The sequence below is a fragment of the Elephas maximus genome, chromosome 2 (assembly GCF_024166365.1).
Source record: "Elephas maximus indicus isolate mEleMax1 chromosome 2, mEleMax1 primary haplotype, whole genome shotgun sequence".
Classification (NCBI taxonomy): domain Eukaryota; kingdom Metazoa; phylum Chordata; class Mammalia; order Proboscidea; family Elephantidae; genus Elephas; species Elephas maximus.
The window spans coordinates 207,749,507-207,765,442 of record NC_064820.1 but is presented as its reverse complement, the minus strand read 5'-3'; positions in this window follow the sequence as shown (position 1 = coordinate 207,765,442).

The window sequence follows — 15,936 nt, the reverse complement described above, 5'->3', positions numbered from 1 at the left end:
TTTTATTTTGTTCACTGGCATGTCACTAGCTCTCAGTATAATACCTGGCACAAAATAGGCACCTAAATGTTTTTTGAATGAAGGAGTTTTGCCTGTTCAGAGCAGTAACCTAATTTTTTTCATATATTGTGATGGTCCTTCATAATATCTCATATTCTCTTGACACATACTTCAAAGTCATAGGAAAATTTTCTCCCAGGACTCAGAGTTTGATGTCCCCAGAGAGCAACTGAGCATACCAACAAAATCCAATTGACTGGCAATCTCTTTGGAGTGTGGCATAATCAATGAAAGATATAGTAACCTCTGTAAAATTGCTACATTCATCCTGATTGTAGCTCCTGATTCTAATTGTCCAAAACTCAAAACGAAACCTGAGCCAATGTTCAGATTCTGATAAAGAAAATGATGGTGGTGGGATTGATAATGATATTTCAGTTCTTTAATATACATTCTTGTCATTCTTAGGTGTTCTCAAGTCTGTTCGGACTCATAGCAACCCTATGTATAACAGAACGTAACATGGTCCTGCCCATTCTCACAATCATTGCTATGATTGAGCCTACAGTTGCAGCCACTGTGCCAATTCGCCTCTTTGAGGATCTTCCTCTCTTTCACTGTCCCTCTACTTTACCAAGCTCAATGCCTTCTCTAGGAGTTGTTCCCTCTTGATAAAATGTACGTCTTGCCATCCTCACTTCTAAGAAGCCTTCTGGCTGTATTTCTTCCAAGACACATTTGTTCGTCTTCTGGCAGTCCAAGGTATATTCAATATTTTTGCCAACTGCATAATTAAAGCCATCAATTCTTCTTCAGTTTTTCTTATTCTTTGTTCAGCTTTCGTGTGCATATGAGGTGACTGAAAATACCATGGCCTGGGTCAGACACATGTTAGTCCTTAAAGCGACATCTTTGCTTTTTAACACTTTAAAGAGGTCTTCAGGAGCAGATTTGCCCAATGCAATACATGTTGTTTGATTTCTTGACCGCTGCTTCCATGGGCATTGATTGTGGATCCAGGTAAAATGAAATCCTTGACAACCTCAGCCTTTTCTCCATTTATCATGATGTGGCTTATTGGTCCAATTGTGAGGATTTTTGTTTTCTTTATGTTGAGGTGTAATCCATACTGAAGGCTGTGGTCTTTGATCCTCATCAATGAATGCCTCAAGTTCTCTTCACTTTCAGGAACTAAGGTTGTGACATCTGTATATCATAGGCTATTAATTAGCCTTCCTCCAATCTTGATGCCACATTCTTTTACATATAGTCCAGCTTCTTGAATAATTTGCTCAGCCTACAGATTAAATAGTATGGTGAAAGGATAGAATGTTGATACATACATTTCCTGACATTAACCATGCAGTATCCCCTTCTTCTGTTCAAATGACTGCCTCTAGTTCTGTGTACAGGTTCCTCTTGAGCACAACTAAGTGTTCTGGAGTTCCCATTCTTGGCAGTGTTATCCATAATTTGTTATGATTCACAGTTGAATGCCTTTGCATAATTGGTTAGACACAGGTAAACATCTTTCTGGTATTCTCTGCTTTCAGCCAGGATCCATTACACATCAGCAATGGCATCTCTCATTCCTCATCCTCTTCTGATTCTGGCTGGAATTTCTGACAGTTCCCTGTAGATGTACTGCTGCAACCACTTTAGAATTATCTTCAGCATTTTACTTGTGTGTGATATTAATGATCTTCCTTGATAATTTCTTCATTCTGTCGGATTACCTTCCTTTGGAATAGATACAAATACGCATCTCTTCCAGTTGGTTGACCAGATAACTGTCTTCCAAATTTCTTAGCATAGAGGAATGAGCACCTCCAGTGCTGCACCCTTTTGTTGAAACATCTCAATTGGTATTCCATCTATTCCTGGAGCTTTGTTTTTCTCCAATGCCTTCAGTGCAGCTTGGATTTCTTCCTGCAATGCCAGCAGTTCTTGATCATATGCTACCTCCTGAAATGGTTGAACATCAACCAGTTCTTTCTGGCACAATGACTCTATGTATTCCTTCCATTTTCTTTTAATGCTTCCTGTATTTTTCAATATTTTGCCCATAAAATCCTTCAATATTGCAAGTTAAGGCTTCAATTTTTTCTTTACTTCTTTTAGCTTGAGAAATGCTGAGCATATTTTTCCCTTTTGGCTTTCTAAGTCCATCCAGTTCTCTGCAGATTTCACTATAATACTTTACTTTGTCTTCTCAAGCCACCCTTTGAAATCTTCTGTTTAGCTCTTTTATGTGATCATATCTTCTGTTCACTTTTGCTACCCTATGTTCAAGAGCAAGTTTCGCAGTCTCTTCTTACATCCGTATTTGTCTTTTCTTCCTTTCCTTTCTTTTTAATGACCTTTTGCTCTCTTCGTGTATAGTGTCGATGTCATCCCAAAATTCACCTAGTATTTGGTCGTTAGTATTCAGTGCATCAAATCTATTCTTGAGATAGTCTCTAAATTCAGATGAGATGTACACAAGGTAGTATTTTGATCAAACATTCAATCAAGGGTTTCTTCATCTTTGGCATTAGTTGTTGGTGCGTAAAGTTGAGTAATAGCCATATTAACTGGTCTTCCTTGTAGGTATATGTATATTATTCTGTCACTGACAGTATTGTACTTCAGGATAGATCTTGAAATGTCTTTTTTGATGATGAATGCAACACCATTCCTCTTCAGTTTGTCATTCCTGGCATAGAAGACCATATGATTTCTGATTCAAAATGTCCAGTACTAGTCCATTTCAGCTCACTAATGCCTAGGATATTAATCTTTATGCATTCCATTTAACATACATACATATATATACAAACATACATACATATATATCTATGAACCAGAAGAGAAAACCTTCATAAGGGTGGTGAAATAGACACTCTTATTGCTACTAGCCCTGGTGATGCAAAGAGTTGAGTGCTTGGGTGCTAGCCAAAGTGTTGGTAGTTCAAAAGCACCTAATAGCTCCTCAGGAAAAAAGATGTGTATATCTACTTCAGTTAAGATTACATCCAAGAAAACCACACGGGTCAGCTCTACTCTGTCACATGAGATCTCTATGAGTCAAAATCCACTTGACAGCACACAACGACACTGTTGCTACTAAGACGGTGATAAAATTCACCTTGAGGTTCCTTTGTCAACATGGATTTCTTTCCTATGACTTAGCAACTGCACTTCGTGAAAGCTGTAATAAAGAAGTATACCTACCCCAAGAGACAGAAAAGTCCACATAACCCAGAGACTATATTAGCCTGAGACAGGAAGAACTACATGGTACCCAGCTACCATCAATGACTGACCTGACAGGAAACACAACAGAGAATCCCTGATGGAGTGGGAGAACAGTGGGATGCAGACCTCAAATTCTCATATAAAGACCAGACTTAATGGTCTTACTGAGACTGGAGGCTACCCCAGAGGTCATGGCCCCTGGACCCTCTGTTAGCCTGAGACTGGAACCATTCCTGAAGCCAACTCTTCAAACAGGGATTGGACTGGACTATAAGACAGAAAATGATACTGATGAGGAGTGAGGTTCTTGGCTCAATTAGACGCGTAAGACTACATGGGCAGCTCCTGTCTGGAGGTGAGATGAGAAGGCAGAGGAGGACAGGAGTTGGTTGAATGGATACGGGGAATACAGAGTTGAGAAAAGTAGTGTGCCGTCACATTAGGGGGAGAGCAGCTAGGGTTACACAGCAAGATGTGTATAAGTTTTTGTATAAGAGACTGACTTGATTTGTAAACTACTTAAAGCACACACAAAAAAAAGAAGTATAGCTGCGCAAGAATGTTGTTTTATAAACATATTCATTGTACAGCCATTCATGAAGGCTAAAATATAACACCAATCTACATGATAAACGAGATGAAACTCTTAAAATTATCACTTATCTTTCTAATAATTTTAGTGGGGCAGTTAAAATCAGGTTGCAGAATTGTGAAACTGGTTATATTATGAAGCTAAAGATTGAAGAAAACATATTTAATTGCATGACCTATTTGTCTATGGGCCATCTACCATTAGCATATACACCAAAGTGTAACACTGATTCTTTCGTGGAATTTCATGCAGTGTTAATATTTTTCCTTACTTTTACCTTCTTCCTTTTTAGGTAGTCAGAGGAAGAGTTCAACCCAGACCTTATGTTTCCAGGGGGAAATTAAACATACAAAAGCTTTCCAATTGACTGGTACATTTTTTGCTTTGTGTATTAAAGGAAAGAGATAAATTATCACCCATTTTCCCATACTTTTTAAATTAAAAAAAGAAATGAAATGTTACTTTAAAAAATAAAAACTAATGCTTATTTTCCATAAAAATGACCTATTCTTCATGGAATGAGAGCCCCACATCTAGGATAAAGCACTTTCATCAACATGATTTCTGTTCATGAGTTTAAATGTGTTTAATAACAATTATTTCCCTAAACAGGATTTTTACATTAATTAAACTGTCAACAGGTTAAGTGAAAACCTGCCTGATATATATGCTTAACAGATTGGTCAGTGATTTTATTGAATTAATTGATTACACAAGTTGTTTTGATGCCATTTTAGAACCTAAACTTGTCAGTTAATGAACAATCTTCATTTGGAAGCTGCTCCATGGAAGAAAAGAAATGAAGGGAGGAGAGTTTATGATTGTTGTTAAAGTGAGAAATGAAATGATCACATGAAAAACTTCTCTTTTCCCCCTTTGGCAATATTCCCAATATTACTCATTTACCCTCTGGGGGAATGTGCAACATAAGGATTCTGGTGGTGAAACACTCAGAAAACAGTTGTTCTCAAACTGTTAATTAAAAAAAAAGACAACGACGAAGAAATCAGTCAATCACTTCAGCTTTAGAGCATGTTCTTTGTTTGCCATTGAGATATTTTGAATGAAGGCTTCAGTACCAACCAGAATCAGTTAAATTGATATCCCACTGGTCTCTCTCTGTGGGAAATCTAGTTATGATGTCACTCTCTAGGTTATTTGGATCTCTGGTGCCACATGCCACAAAGTGTTTGTGGTGCTGATGTGGGAAATCAATGGCTCTGCTTAATTGGTAGTCTTTAAATACTTCTAACAAGACTCTTTTATTTGATACTTTGTGTCCTTTCTACTTGTGTCTCTTATCCTCTTTGCAAGGAAGGAAGGAGGCCAATATGGAGACAGAAAACAGGAAGAACAAGGAGGCTTCCTTTTACCACTTCAGTTTCTAAGGTTTTACTACTTCTGAAGTTGTATGCCAACAATTTTGCCTTCAACTAATATCCTTCTCTCTAAATATACCTATAAGTGATCCACTGTCCTTGGATTCATCCATCTTAATTCTCAGGGTAAGAAGCCATTTGGCTCTCTTTGATAATGTGTATTTGTTAGAGAGGCAGGGGAGAGTGGATAAGAAAGGTTATTAATTTTTGATAATTGGTGTTCAGTTCACACCAATGAGCTTGATATCTTATAAGCTTGAAGCACAGGGCTTACATAAGCTGAGCAAATAATTGAATTTAATAGAATGGAAAATTACAATTTTGGAGGAGGCATGAGGAATTGAGATGTTTTAACTCAAGAAGTTTGGGTTGGAAATGAACGCAGCATAGCCCAGGATTCCAGAGGCAAAAATGAAACAAACAAGGAAAAGACTGAACTGGATGTAAAATAAAAGCTGTAGACAAATCTAGTTGGAAAACAAAAACATATGTTAGTACTGGAATATTTCTGAGTACTTGCAAATAATGAATTAGTATCCTTATGGGTATATTTTTCAAGTAAAAATTAAATTTTTACAATTAAATGCTGTCAGTGGCTTGACATAACCATGGAAACCCTTGAGAGAAAAAAAAGGCTACGATTTTTCTGTTGCTTCATCTACAAAGTATCTACTCACTTGTTTAAAACAAACATCCTTTTCTTGAAAAAGTATTTAGTCTAGAGATAACCAATTGCTACATTATTTCACCAGTGTATGATGGAGCCAGTCACTATTTCATTAGCTGATCTTATTTATCTCCTTTTATAACCCATTTTGGACATGTTCAAAAGTGTCATCTGGAAGATGGGCATAATCGTCACTGATGTTTTTAGATGTTGATTGGTCAGGCTGTGCTTAATATGCAGGTATAATGCACCTTGTGAGGTTAGAAGGAACGTAAGTGGGCCACATAGTTCTGTCACTTTTCTGATCTCATCATTGTTTCTTTTTCAAAGACAAGTTTTGGTCTGACTCAAGTGGTCCTCAAAGTTAGCCTCTTGGTACTGTTTGATATCATAGAAAATGACAAAACAAATATTTAAATCTTTTGTGCCATGTAATAACATATGACTCAAATGGGAAAGGATTAACTATGCTGTTGTTAGGTACCAACAATCGGCTCCAACTCGTAGAGACCTTATGTATAACAAAACAAAACATTGCCAAGTCCTGAGCCATACTCGCTCACCTTACTATGTTTGAGCCCATTGTTGAGGCCAGTGTGTCAATCCGTCTCATCGAGGTTCCCCCTCTCTTCTGCTGACCCTCTATTTAACAGTTAAGTATTAACCAAAAACCAAAACCAAATCTATTGCCATCGAGTTGATTCTGACTCATAGTGACCCTGTAGGACAGAGTAGAACTGGTAGAACTGCCCCATAAGGTTGCCAAGGAGCAGCTGGCAGATTTGAACAGGGTAATCAATCAATGGTACGCTACCTAATACAAGCAAGTCTGTGCTAATGGCTCTGAATAGAAAGATCATTTAGAACATGACTGTACCCACAAATATTTCACATTATAGGTGGGGAGGCAGAAACACACAGTGTATAAAAACACCAGCCAGAATGCTGCAAGTTGCGGAAAACGAGTTGAAGTCATGTCGGGTCAAGGGGAGCATGAATTCTCCCTGGTCAGAAGTTAACGAAAGCATCACAGAGAAACTGAGATGTCTATTGAACTCTGATAGCCATCAGATTCTAGCCTATCTTATTGGAAAGGCATGAAATGTAAAGTTCATAGTAGAAGATTCTAGGAGGTGCCGGTGAAGTGTCTTCGTGTGTCTTTGATCTCCATGCAATTCAACAGAACCTCAGAGCTGTTAATCTTGAGCTTGATTTATGTCCTTGGGTTAATTCTCTCCTATCTCAACCCAAAACTTGTTGGGCCAACAGTGGGCTTTTATGATTTTTCCATAAATATCTGTCTTTGTAAAAGGTAGGCATTTGCATTCTATAACATGCCTTTTAACTCAAAGATAAATTATACACATTCCTACATGCTGATACCTACATCATTATTATTAATGGATATGATATAAACTGGTTAATATTTAATTTAGTCAATCTGGCACTGTTGATCATTTATATTGTTTCTAGTTTTGTTTGTTTTGTTTTTCACTATCAATAGCAATGTTTCAATTAATGCCCTTGCACAAACTCACATTTTCACATTATTATCTAATTATTTGTTTACAATAAGTTCATAGATGTGTGATTTCTCACTCAAGTGTGTATACTTTTAAAAGATTTTGATAAAAATTACCAACCTTTTCCAGATAAACTGTTTTTTTTTATAATTTTTATTGTGCTTTTTTTTAAGTGAAAGTTTACAAATCAAGTCAGTCTCTCACATAAAAACTTACATACACCTTGCTACATACTTCCAATTACTCTCCCCTAGTGAGACAGCCCACTCTCTCCCTCCACTCTCTCTTTTCGTGTCCATTTCACCAGCTTCTAATCCCCTCTCCCCTCTCATCTCCCCTCCAGGCAGGAAATGCCAACATAGTCTCAAGTGTCCACCTGACAGAAAAACTGGTTTAATTTACACTGATGCCAGCAATGCATAAGAATGGCCACTTCCTCACAGTGGAAATCCTAAATGTTACTACCATCCTTTAAAAATAGTTTTCTTTTTACAAAAATAATATACATATTTGTCAAATGGATTCAAACACTACTCTAATGTTTTCTTCCAGAAATGCATTAAATTCCTGTATTTGAGTCTTTGAGCCACCTGGCCTGCAGTTGGAAAGTGCTTTTACCTCTTTTACCTTTAACTTGCAATTTTGTTGTCTTCATGTATTTATTGTAAAATCTGTCCTTCCCACTTCGTTACATTCTCATTTTATTTTGTGAAACCTTCACATATATGCTGTTTTTTTTTTTTTTTTTCCTCTCTTGGTTTGAATTTTTTTTTTTTTTTTTTTTTTGTGGAGGGGGCTATTTCTAGACCGATTACTGCTCTGTTGATCAATTTGTGCATTTTTCTATTGATCCTCCAGAGGTTTAAGTGCTCTCAATTTTTAACATATTTTTCCCTTTGAACACATAACATGCACTCATTCTTTCAGATCAGATTTAAGATAATTTTGTCGAATTCCTCTGGAAGAAAATACTATTGAGGTTTTAGTTAGAATTGCATGTTATTTAAAAATTAAATGAGAGAGAGACAGAGATTTGACAGGTTTAACACACTGGGGTTCTATCCAGGAACAAGGTGTGCCTCAGTGATTATGCCTTAGCGGTTTACAGTTTTCCTCATCTTTATTACATTAGCAGATATCTCATTGTTTTTTGTTGATGTTGTGAACAGTCTTATTTGCTCACGATATTTTTTACCTATTTTTAATATAAAGAGCTGTTAATTAATAAACTCTTACTAAGTTAAGTAATAAACCATCTCGCTAATTGTCTTTCCTCATGTTCAATTAGTGTTAGTGCAGGCAGATCCTTCTTTGATCCCTCAACAAACATTTATTGAAGCCTTGGTACTAGAGAGGCAATGGTGAGGAAAACCAGAGAGTTTATGGTCTAGACAAAGAATTGATCACCAACCACACAATCAAGGTTACAAATGTAATGATGTGAGGAGGAGTTTAACCCTGTCTCTGACACCAGGGAAGGTCCATGCAGGAAGCATATGTGATCTGAGACCTAGGGTGGCAGTTACCAGGTGAAGAGGAGAAAATTGTGCTCTAGGCGGAGGGAGCTCTTCATGTTAGGCTATTTCCTGGGAAGTACATGCCAAAATCTGACACAGGCCTGGAGATCAGGCAGCTACAGGCCATATTCAGGACTTTTGTCTTTAGGTCAAGACAAATGTGGCACCTTGAACGGTATTAAGCAGGGAAGGGAGTGGATTTATATGAGCAGGTTTACAGATGTATTATTCTTAGTCTATTGTTGGTTTCCATAACTAATATTTGTTTAGGAGTTTTTTCTTCTGTATTTATAAATGAGAATGGTTTATAATTATGGGGGAGTTGTAATCTGGACACCATACAAGTTTATAGAATAAATAGAAAATTAATTCCATATCTTTCTATACACTGAAACCATTCTGAAATTACTTGTTCTTAGAAGATTTGTAAAACATGTTTTTTGATCTAAGAAACTTTGTGGGATATCACTCTATTAAGTTTTTTTTAATATTTCCAAATTTAGGGGGACTTAGTTTAGCATTTTTCTTAAGTCAATTTAATTATATATATGTATAGTGCATCTCTAGAAACACTGGTGGCATGGTGCTTAAGTACTATGGCTACTAACTAAGAGGTAGGCAGTTTGAATCCGCCAGATGCTCTTTGGAAACTCTATGGGGCAGTTCTACTCTGTCCTATAGGGTCGCTATGACTCAGAATCAACTCAATGGCAGTGGGTTTGGTTTGGTTTTATAGTGCATCTCTCTATATAATTATATATGATATAAATATACATGCATATATACAAGCATACATATACATTATATGCATGTGTCTTCTTTAAGTCTCCAGGTTTATTAGTACAATGTTGAGTATAATACTCTTACACTATAAATATTTTGCTTGTCTCACATTTGTGGTTAAAAATTTTTCTTATCCTTAATGTTTTATTTTGTCTTGTGTTTCTTTCCCCCCCAGTATCATTAACATGGCCAAAAGGTAGACCATTTTATTTCTCAATTTAAAAGAGTCATCTTTTTATGTGCAGTCTACTTACTCTGGAATCCTTGAGTATCTGTTTAAATCTTTTACATTCTCTTCCTCTTAAGTAAATCTGTTTTGTGGGTATTTTGCTAACTTATTGGTTTAAATGTTTTACATCACATACTTTTTATAACATTTATATTACTGAGTGCTATTAAATGTCCTCTGGATGCCTCTTTGGCTGTATCCCACAGACTTTCTTATGTAGTGGATTATGGTTAAGTTCAAGTTTAGGCTTCCTATTGGTCTGACTAGTGCTTTAGGGCTATATTGAAGTGTTTCTAATTCTCTGATTTAGATGCAACTTTGTTATTTTCTTTCATTTCTGTTGTAATTTAGTAAAAAAAAGAATGTCATTTTGAAGACTAACTGGTTATATTAAGCATATAAAAAGCTTCTCCATTTAAAATTTGTGTCACAGAATCACTCTCTTAGCTCCATTTATTATATTTCCTTACATGCACACACACACACACTCTCACACACACACATATATATATATGCTGCCATCAAGTTAATTCTGACTCATGTGTGTCAGAGTAGAACTATGTTTCATGGGGTTTTCAGTGTCTGGTTGTTCAGAAATAGATCACCGGTAGGTACATATTTCACTCTCATTATTTTTTAATTGTATTTTTTTAATTCTATCTTTTCCATTTTGTACCTTTTTTGCTTTCCTTAAAAGTGAACCTATGCTTTAAAAGGTATTTTTCATCCCACTTATAACATCATTGCTAAAGTTGACATAGTTGTTTTTTCTATAATCTCACTATATGCTTGTATTTTTAACCTCTTGCTGTTATACTATGCATTAGCTATTATACTCTCCAGTGTTTTAGAATAAACATGCACACACATTCTTATGTCCCATTTCAATACTACTAATGATTTTTTTATTGCTTTGAAAAATTTTTCATACACTGTAGCTCTCTTTGTGTTTGAATCATGCATGAAAACCTATCATTCTGGCTCATTTATTGAGAGGAAAGTGTTTGATTATCGCTCTATTGAATGTTTACATTTGACCAGCCTCACTAGAATGTATGCGGTGAGTGGCTTTGTTGACTATCTTCAGCTCCTAGGACACTTCCTGGTGAAGAGCAAGCTCATGATAAGTGGTTGGTTGAATGAATGAAGGAGTACAACTTCCTCATTTTCCATTCTATGTAAATGGAATCGGTTTTATTTTTTTTAATGTGGATAATTTACATTACATTCTCAGACCTTGCTATATATCATTGTTGCTAAGAATCATTTTGAATTCTACACAGTTTTTTTTCTGCAATCATATTTGCATTATTTTTGCAGACATGCCTATGTGTCTACAGAATTCTGTGTTTATTACTAATAATATTATATAGTTTCTTCCCGATTCTTAATTCTCAATTTGTTTCCTCTACACAAATATCCGGATGTATCTTAGTGTTTATTGCCCTTAATGTATTTCTTTTCAATTCACATTACTGACAATTTGAATGTATCTGATAATATTGATAATGATTTTTATTAAACACTCATTAAATTCTAGGTGCTGGTCTAAAATATTGACATGTACTTCCTTGCAAACTGTATTGTTTCTGTTATTACAGAACAGATAGGCAAATTGAGTCCAAAAGAGGCCAAGTAAATGAAATGGCCTGTGGTCACACATTTGAGTGGTGAAAGTAGGATCAAATACAGGAAAATTCTGGCTCCAGAGCCCACACTTTTAACTCCAATAGCATGTTTCTTCTGTTTAGATGTTCTTTCACTCTCAAGATGTTTGCGGCCAGTCAGCATTTTATTCTGTACTAGATGAGTTTTTTTCCTTTCATTCTGTTTTGTACTTTCGAATGTTTTCTTCCACCCTCCAACCTCCTCTTTTCTCCCTTTCTCTCTCTCTTCCTCCACCCCTCCTTTCTTTCATTTGCCCAGCCCTCCATTTCTTTCATCTTCTGTTTACTTCAAATTATTTTCCAAGAAATATATATATATATGTGTGTGAGTTTATTATGCATCTTTTTTTTTTTTAAATGAGACATACCCACATATAAATGGGCCCCGGTGGCACAACGATTAAGCAGTTGACTGCTAGCCAAAAGGTTGATGGTTCTGACTCACCCAGCAGCTCCGCAGGAAAAAGACCTGGTGATGAGCTTCCATAAAGACTACAGTCACAAAAACTTTATGGGGCAGTTCTCCTGTGTCACATGGGGTCACTACAAGTAGGAATCAACTCTACAGCACTCAACAACATCCACATAAAAATAATTTTCTTCCTTTCACAAAAATCTTCTTCTCTTCTATTTTTTTCAGTAATAATCCGTTGTATTTGTGAAATCACTCTTTTAAAATGCCAATTATTTACATTTTGCTTTTGTATTCTCTTTATTTCTTTGTTATCATTCAATCTCTTGCCTTTTTCATTCTCTGGGAGTGCTATTCAAATTTTACTCTCCACACATGTGATACTATTTTCATTTTATCATTACCATTCTTTGTTGCCTCTCCTGTAATTCCTTAACCTGCTAATGTATCTTTAACAGCCTGACTATCCCTCCCCTTCTCTTCCAGAAAACAGTGCAATAACCTAACTGTGTGTTTGTCCTCTCCTGAAGAGTTCTCTAGCATTGCCAGCTTTTCTTGCTCCTCTTGGTTTTATTAAGGCCCCTTCTGATTCCAGGGATCATCACAGGGAAATCACAGGCTGAGTGGTACCCCTTTCTGCCAGACTCCCACTGTAAATGGGGACAGGATAAACTACCATTCCACCCTTCCTCCTCACTACCTAATTTGCTCATCCTTTCCTAGGCTGGCAGTGAAGACTGCAGAGTGATGTTTTAATTTCTTTGGAAAAATTAGGAAAATTTAGCCTACATTTTCCCTTGTGTCTACATATTTCCCACATTTCCAAATTAGGTCTACTACTCATTGTGCTGAGGATGCTCCTCTGAGCACTTCCCTTGTCTGGTCTCTGCACAAACCTCTACCCCTCTTATGCACAGCTGTATATGAAAATTGATTCTGGGGTAGGGAAGGGGGAGGGTGAGAATGGGAAAGAAGACCCTGCCCCAGAGCAGATGCCGACAGAGAGAGGGCTGTCAATCCTTTTTCTAAGTGGTTCATAGATCACAGGCTTAGTACAATGTAGTGACCAATGCATGGGAAGCTTTTCCAACTGGGGAATAATTAGTGTCTATCTCTTCCTATTGCCCAAGCTTCTTTATGTTCAATGTCATTGAGTGGTTGAATTTGTTCAGTGGGTCTACAGACATGTAATGAGAAATCAAGAGGGTGTGTGCTTGTACTAGGGAGTTTGTAGGCATCTGTAAATTAATTTTTAGATCCTTGTAATTCATGCAACCCTGTTATCCAATGCCTCACTCCTGCTCCTCAGTGTCTATACTGTCAGTGAAACTTAGAAATGATTGTCTTCCTGGAATGCATTTTCCCCAAACCTAATCTTTCTTAAGTTCCTGTCTCTTGCTGAGGCTTCTCACTAATAACAATTAATAGAATGCTCAGGAAGACTTTTCCAAGATTCTAAGATTTGAAATAACTCAGAAGATAGTGTATGAGAGCAGTAGGTCTCCCGTCCTAGGGCCCTCATAGAAGTTCGACAGGTAATGTGTGCTTCTCATCATGCTTCACGTTGGTGAATACACACAAGTGGTTGAAAAATGGAAAAGTGTACATAGCTACAAGTTATGGTTGTCTGCAACACCAGAATTATTTTACAGCCATAGAATAGCATTCTGTACATATAACATGATTCGATAGTTGTGTATATCTCTGTCTGTCTGTCTCTCTCTCTCTCTCTCTCTCTCTCTATCTATCTATCTATCTATCTATCTATCTATCTATCTATCTATCTATCTATCTATCTATCTATCTATCTATCTATCTATCTATCTATCTATCTATCTATCTATCATCTATCTATCTATCATCTATCTATCTATCTATCATCTATCTATCTATCTATCATCTGTCTATCTAGCTATCTATCCATCTTTCTAATGACATTTAATCATCACAATAACCCATAAGGTAAGTGTGGGATTCTTAACCCTTTCATGCCCAGTGGTACATATAGCGACCATGAACTTTCTTAGCCTGTGGTGTTTATTTGGAAGCTGTGGTACCATTGGGTGCATGCTGCCGTAAGACAGGGGTCTTTATGACTGTTTGAAACTGAAGACATGGGTGTGTGCCACAAATTACGGTTCTTACAGGGTACCGTATGAGATATCTGAATTTTTGGTACAAAAAGTAGAAATTCTGAAAAATTTTATTTGTTACACCTATATACCAATAAACTCTAGTGGGGACTCTGGATATAATTAGTGGTACTTCATATGCCCCACTTAACACATAAGGTAGGCTTACCACTAACAAAAATTCAGACACACTCAATGATTGAGAATGCTTCCATTAATGAAAACACATGGTATCAACAAAAAATTCAATACAGAAAATGATTGGGTCACCAAAGGCTTAATTATAGACCAGGGAACTGGCTCTAAGATTGTAATTAACTTGCATTAGGACACACTGCTTGTTAGTACTGGAACTAGGTATTCTTAGCTGAAGTATTTCAGAGTCGAGAGTCAGCACAGAGATCCCCTGCTAAAAAATATTGTTCCTGGACTAGAAAACTGGCTGCCACTTGTGTTTACTTCTGACTGTATCACCTGCCTCTTCTTAGGGTAACATACAATCATTAACATTATGTCCCAACAATTAAAAAATCACATTTACCTTTGAAGAAAAATGAAACTAATGGTATTTTGAAATGTGTTTTCCTGTTCTCGTTTATATTCAGGATGCAAATACCCTGCTCAAAGCATAGGAGTCCCTCTGCTGTCAGAGACTTTTCCGAAACCATGACACCTTTGAGAATGAAAGGAGGCAGGACAAATGTTAAATACAATGGATGCTGGGACAATACAAATGGCCCCAGGCCGACTCAGATGTATGTTTCCCTCATGTACATACTTCAAGGCCATGAAAATGTAAAATCATAAAAAAATTGACACAAATATACAAAATGAACACAAGAAAAGGCAAACAAACAAAAATCAGACTGAACACATTTAAGTGGTAAACAAATTGCTACGGATTGTCAACAGCAACTCCAGATTACTGATAATACATAAATAATGGAGACCTCCTTACACTGTCCTACAAGTCTTACAGAGGTGACTACTGACACATCACTGCCCTCTTATTCACAGTGCTGTGCCTACAGGGTCTTTTGTTTCCTGAACATAACAAGCTGCTACTCGTTTAGGGGTCTTACATCTACTCTTCATCCTGCAGGAATGCCCTTCTGTCAAAATCTTCATGTGCCTGCTCGTTTTGTCATCCTTCATTGTATTTTTAAAAATGTGTTATCTAGAAGCATTCTTTACTTCTTCGTAATTTGTTTACTGTCTTTCTCCCACAACTAGAATGTAAGTCAAGTAGGACAGCATCTTCAGAGCTTAGAACAATGAGTAAAGGAATCCCCATAAATACTGATTGGGTGTGGGAATGAGTGACAAAAATCAACAATGAGTGAAAGATCAAATAAGGGTGGTTAATGATTTATTTATTTTTTTTAATGATCAGTCGGATTATGCTAGATACAATTCACCGTCCTTTTCAGTGGTGCCTACAATGTAATAGTTACTTCTAGATGAGGGTGATCAATTTCGAAGTTGTCCTGAAAATTCTCAAATTCAATCAAGCCTCATACTGAGATGTTTGATTATTTGAATTGATTGAATCAATTGTTTTTGCTGTTTTGTCCACAATTTAAATATCCAAATCCAAGTGAAGAATCATTTCTGGGACCCAGATTTGTGCAAAAATAATTTAACTCCCTTAAAGCAAGCAGCGACTGACAAATTTTCATTCATTTTTGTGCTATGTGGACTTAACTTTGAAATTGCAATCAGAGGCGGATTAACCAGTAAACAAGGAAAAACAGGGGCTTGTGTTTATTTACTAATCTGTAGTGCACAAGGGTTTAAC